The following is a 6000-nucleotide window of genomic DNA, read 5'->3' as shown; positions in this document are numbered from 1 at the left end:
GCAGGGGGGAGGAGCCGACGTCAGCGAGCGAGAGTAGGGTGGCCGCAGGCAGCCATAAATACGCAGTGTGTGACTGCGTCGCACTCGCAGAGCCTCTCAGCCTGAGTCAGTCCAGAGACTAGCAGACTCGCAGGAAGCCAAAGCCAGCCAGGAGCAAGCCCATGGAAGAGGGGTAGGAATGGGGTATCACATGCATGCGTAAAGAGGTGGAAGGTGTGGGTGTGATTAGGCAGGACATGGGTGTGGTTATGTGGTTGGGCGCGGTTAATTTAACCACTCCCATAGGCGCCAGAGGAAATCTTGCACCCAGGTGCCAGGCACCCCAGGCTCACCCCTGACCACACTGGTCTTTTCTATCCTGGTTCATTTTCCTTCATATTAACATTTTAAAATTAGTAATTTTAAAGGATGGAAATAAAGTTTAGAGTCAATCCAACAGATTTTTTTAGTAGATAAATATATATGTTTACATAGAAAGAGGGACAACGTCCTGAAAGAGGGACAAATGAGGAGGAAAGTGGGACTGAGGGACAGGGCTTCCAAAGAGGGACAGTTAGAAGCTATGCAGTATTTAACCTCAAACTGTGGGCAAAAGACATGATTCCTACAAGGAACAGAATCTGTCCCCAGGCAAGTCATGCCTCCCCTAGCGCAGCACACCACGTGCTCCATGTACACACAGCCTCCCCCGCTGACTGACAGCCCAGTGGGCGTTCCTCAGCCTCCTCTCAACCAATCAGCGCGCGATCCCATGGAGCGCGCAAAGTCTGCCCGTCCCGCCCCTCCTTGTGATTGGCCTCAATGCCTTGTTTATAGGCAACGCGCCACCTAGCGGCGGAAACCACTGACACAGGCAGTCCGTCCGTCGCCTCCACCAACCTTCGTTCTTTCCTGTGACAGGTCCGTGCCGCTCTCTACGGCGGGACGCACGTCACATGCAGAAGCCCATCCGAGCCGTCACCGGCGCCGGGGCCTTTGTGCTGCGCGGATACGCTCCTCAGGCGACGATTGGTCCATGTACCGTCAAGATTGACAGCGCTCTGGCCAGTCAGAAGGCGAGCCGCGATCCCGCCCTCCGAAGCCCCGCCCACTCTCCTTGCTCCTGCGGGTACGGCGTCAGCGGAGACAGTGGCTGGAAGTGCAGCACCGGCTGGAGGGGGCATCCGTATGCAGAGAGGAGATCACGCACCTGGCTTGCAGGTAACTGATGGAGGGGGGCTCATGCTGCTGTGTCGGGAAGACCCCATAGAGGGGGAGCTCTGTGCTGGGGAGAGATGCACAGGATTGCATTATCACAAGATGGGAGATCTGTGTGCAAAGAGGGGATCACGCACCTGGTTTGCAGGTAACTGATGGATGGGGGTTAATACTGCAGTGCCAGGGAGACCCCATAGAGGGGCAGAGGGGGGGGGGGGGGAGCTCTGTGCTGGGGAGAGATGCACAGGATTGGAGTATCACAAGATGTGAGATCTGATGGAGGAATCAGTGGAAAAAAATATGAATTTTATTGGTCTATCTATTTGTGTAATTATGTGAAAACAGCATTTTTTTGGAGTGCTGCGTAAAGGTGCCCATTATGATGCAATATTAGTGAATGACCAACCGATTTAGATCGGTTATAGCTTCTATTCCATTTATAGGCCTGATCGATTTCTCCCAATCATATATAATTTTTTTTTTTCCTGATTGCAATTTTTTTAGATCAGAAGGTCGATTGTTTGCTAAAGTTGTGTCGGTAATGGGACACCCTTAGGTTGCCATACAGCTAGTGATTTGGCTGTACGATCCATCTTTTGATAGTTTTATCTTGTGGGTGTGTTCCAATATGCCGATACCCTGTTATCCTTCACTTATCATTTGATCGACATTGAATCAATTGTTGCATCGGAAGCTTGAAGGCACAACGTCTGTCAGATCAATTAGTGAAGGTGATTTGCACAGTATATTGGTGTTTGTGAGTGAGCAACTAGGGTTGTCGTGTGTGGGCAACTAGTCAATCGATTTTTGATCAGCCACACTGAAGTTGATTGCCCAATAAAGTCAATCGCTTAGTCGATTGAAATAAAATAGCTAGCTGTACGGCTACCTTTAGGTCCACATCACTATATGTGATATGCAATCCTTTTTTATTTATTTTTCTACAATCCCCTGTACAGCTTAGAATCTCTGATATTCTGCTTGTTTTGGACCAGGCTTGTGATCTGCGGAAGGATCCCATTCAGAAACCATCTATGTTTTGTGAATATAAGGATTTTCCATTGGCAGCACCAATCTGGCTCTTGTTATTTGAGCAGCAGCCTTCTCCTCCATTGCGAGCCTGTTAGCCTGTGAATTGCCTGCTGCTGGTCCACGTTCTGTCTCTGCTGCATTCAGAACAGAGCTGGTTGGAGGATTTTATGTTCCGTCTCTAATGACCGGGGAGCTGGGATGGATGTGGGACTTGTCTCTCTGATGTTTTGCGGCAGACAAGCTGTCCTCGGCCTCTTCCTGCTGCATCTTGTCTGCTTCTGATTCCTATATGACATGAATACTTATTTCCTGGGGCTTCTGCATAGAATGGAGTTGAGGTCTGGCCGGAGATGCTGCAGCCAGGAATCATCCAGGTCAGATATGTCTGTTGCCTCAGAGTCTAAGGCTAGAGGTTATCATATGGGTTAGGTTTGTGGGATGCCCCATGAGGGGACACATTTGTGGGGGGGGGCTCTGAATTGGACATGTGGTGTGCCCGTGGATGAAACATGTCAGGTGCCCCTGAAATAGACACGGGGTGACCTGGGTTAGATTTTTGGGGTCCAGCTTGAGGGGCTTCTCATGTGGAGTGTCAGGCATTGGACATATGAGTGCTCCTGTATTAGACGTTTGGAGATATGTACAGTGTCCGTAGATTGGACATGTGGCGCATCCTGATATGGACATGTGGGGTAGCTCTGGGTTAGACATTTGAAGGTAGATATGTGGGTTGCCTTGGATCGGACGTGTGGGGTGCACCTGGGTTATACATACAGATTTACACATGTGTGATATCCTGGATTGGACATGCGGGGTGCCCCGGGTTAGACATTTGGAGATGTGGGGGTACCCTGAATGGAACATGTGGGGGTGCCGCTGGCTTATACATATAGGTTTACACATGTGGGGTGCTCCCTGGATTACAAAATTGGAGACTGTAGTGTCTGTGGGGTTCCTGGATAGGACATTTGGGGGATGCCCCTTAGCTATACATACAGATTTACACATGTGAAGTACCCCTTGGTTAGACAGTTGGAGATATGTGTAGTGTCCAAGGGCTAGACATGTGGCATGCCCCTAGGTTATGCTGGGTACACACGATGCGATTTCCCACTCGATCAGCGGGATCGATTATTTTCAAAATTTTCGATCTTTACAGCCTTCGATTTTGCATGTTAAGTATGCAAAATCGACGGCTGTATCGATCGAAACCTGATCGAACATGTTGTAAATTGATCGATAGAGCGGGAAATCGCATCGTGTGCCCCTCCCTCCCCTGGGTTAGATGTGCTGTGCTAGACATGTTGGGTGCCTCTGGGATTGTGTATACTGCCTATGATCGATCCTGTAGCGTCTGCTCCCCTATAGTTTGTGTGCAGACAGGCCCCAGGATATAGCTTAGTGATGTCGGCCGCCTGCTGTGCTCAGATTTTTCCAAAGTCACCGTTGAGCATGACATTGCCTTCCCCGCAGTCACATATACTAGCTGTTATTTACGCTGACCTTAAAAAGCACGACAATCTGACTGCCTGTAATCAGCTTTGGATGGCCCTCTGTGGAAATCATGCCATCCTGCGCGTTTTGATGAATCTGCATGTATGGCGTGACAGATGTAAACACTGCATAGGCTTTCTGAGACCGGGGGCTTTGATGGATGAGACTCCGCATGAAGCTTTCAGCTCTGGGCATCACTCATGTTTACAAGCTGACCTGTCACTGGATGCTTTATGTAAGTCTTCATAACAGACATGGCATTGGCCATCGGCGTGATACATGTACAGCCCTGTGTTTACATCCGTAGCTCCGCCTCTGCTGTGTCAGCATCGTGTGATAAAGCATCAATAGCTGGGAGAAAGAGATGATTGCAGTGCTGAGCTTCTCAATGATAATGAGGTTATGTTTTTAATTGCTCGGTCCTCAGTCTGTTTTTGATAGAGTAACACTGCTGTACATTGTCTGTGGCAGATTTCCAGTTTGTAAGCAGAATTTAATCATTTATGGCGCCCATACATGGTACAATTTTTTTCGATTTGGATAATTTTCTTCGATTATTCCGTTATATCAGATTTTTATTGAAAAACACAGGCTCATTGATTTTTTTTTATTTTTTTTTTAATTTTTCCTTAATTGAAAAACAGATGCGCTTTAAACTTTCATTCGTTTTGATCGAATAAACGGGAAAATTAAACGTTTTTATTTTACCGTGTATGGGCACCTTTGTGCTCACAAACCAAACTGTACAGGTGGCCACACACCATACAATTGTTTGTTTTTTTCAAATCGCTGTTCAAGAATGGCAATCCATTTTTTTTTCTGACCGAACGATTAAAAAATCTGACCAATGTACCATACACCTACGTTCACTTTTTCCCCAATCATGAATACAATATTTGAAAGCTCAAAAAAATTGATTGGAACTGTACATCAAGTAATTGACAATCCATCACACACCATACAATTCTTGATAAGGTTGGTCTGAAATTTCCAACATGTCCAATCTTTAAAAAAAAAAATAAATCAAAAATTGGGAAATTCGATCGGATTTGTTGAAAACAAAGAAAAGCTCTAAATTTTTCAGGACAACCGATCGAATTGTTGAAAAGTTGGATCTTTTAGTTGTATGGCCATCTTATGATTGGACTGCTGTTTAAGTCTGTGGCAGTCATCCTGTATATGGTTGTGCAGAGGGTTAACGTGAACCTCAGGTGAGAGTGACATAGAGGCTGCTATATGTATTTCTTTCCACTTAACGACCAGCCAATGCCGATAGGCGGCGGCTGGTCGTTTGTAGGGTTTCTATGGAAACGTTCCATGTCAGTTCACGGAGGGTGTCTCCGTGAACAGCCTGCAAGGCTCCGATCGCGGCTCGCAGGCTAAATGTAAACACGTGGGAAAGAAATCCCCGCTGCTTTACATCTCCGTAAAGGAGATTGGAGATCGCCGGCATCTGATAGGCTGAAGCCTGTCAGAGGCGGCGCAGAACCATCTCCGTCCTGTGCCGCCCACAGCGAGAGGGAGGGAAGGAAGGAGAGGGAGGGCGGAAATCGCTGCGGAGGGGGGCTTTGAGGAGCCTCCCCCCGCAAGGCACAACAGAGCGGCGGCGATCAGACACCCCCAGCAGGACATCCCCCTAGTGGGGAAAAAAGGGGGGAGAAGTCTGGTCGCCCTGGCTGCCACACGATCTGTGCTGCGTGGGCTGGAGAGCCCACACAGCACAGATCTAACAAAAATCCCCTGGTCCTTAAGTGGTTAAGCAATACCAGTTGCCTGGCTATTATCCAGCTGGCAGGCTTATCTCAGAGCGGAGCTCCGTAGTGAAAGTGGGGATATCCCCGCTAATCTCCGCCCCCTGGACTTGACGCCGATCGGTAGTCGGAAGGGGGTCAAAAATATTTTGACAAGTTGTAAAGATCTCACCTAGGAGAAAACTCTGCAGAAAAAGTGAATTGCACATGGGCCCCAGTCTGCTAATTGATCTCAATCAGCATGAAAGAATGATCTCCAGCCTTGTGCTCGTCAGAACTCTCACCTGTGTTAGCAAGAAGATTACTGACGTGATCTCAGCAGGTGCTTGTGGCCTCAATTCACTAAGCTTTATCAAACACTTTATAAAACGTTTGATAATTTTCCTCATGGGTAAAATCTAATTTTGAATTCACTAAGGTCTTATATATTGATCATTTCATCGATAAAACATTTGATAAATCTATAACACCTTAGTGAATTCAAAATTAGATTTTACCCATGAGATAAATTATCAAACATTTGATA

General features: G+C 47.3%; 1 protein-coding gene across 4 annotated transcripts in view; it reads left to right on the top strand.

Moving 5' to 3' along the window:
- Positions 1 to 844: 844 nt before the first annotated feature.
- TIAM1 (TIAM Rac1 associated GEF 1) overlaps positions 845 to 6000 on the top strand; it is a 497838-nt gene continuing 492682 nt past the window's right edge. For all 4 annotated transcript variants that reach the window (XM_068270618.1, XM_068270623.1, XM_068270612.1 and 1 more), the window contains exon 1: positions 845 to 1200. The gene's annotated coding sequence lies outside the window, so the exon portion shown is untranslated. The remainder of the gene's footprint in view (positions 1201 to 6000) is intronic.

The sequence above is a fragment of the Hyperolius riggenbachi genome, chromosome 2 (genome assembly GCF_040937935.1).
Source record: "Hyperolius riggenbachi isolate aHypRig1 chromosome 2, aHypRig1.pri, whole genome shotgun sequence".
Classification (NCBI taxonomy): Eukaryota; Metazoa; Chordata; class Amphibia; order Anura; family Hyperoliidae; genus Hyperolius; species Hyperolius riggenbachi.
Note: the sequence above shows the minus strand (reverse complement) of the source record. Positions and strands in the feature narration are given on the sequence as shown.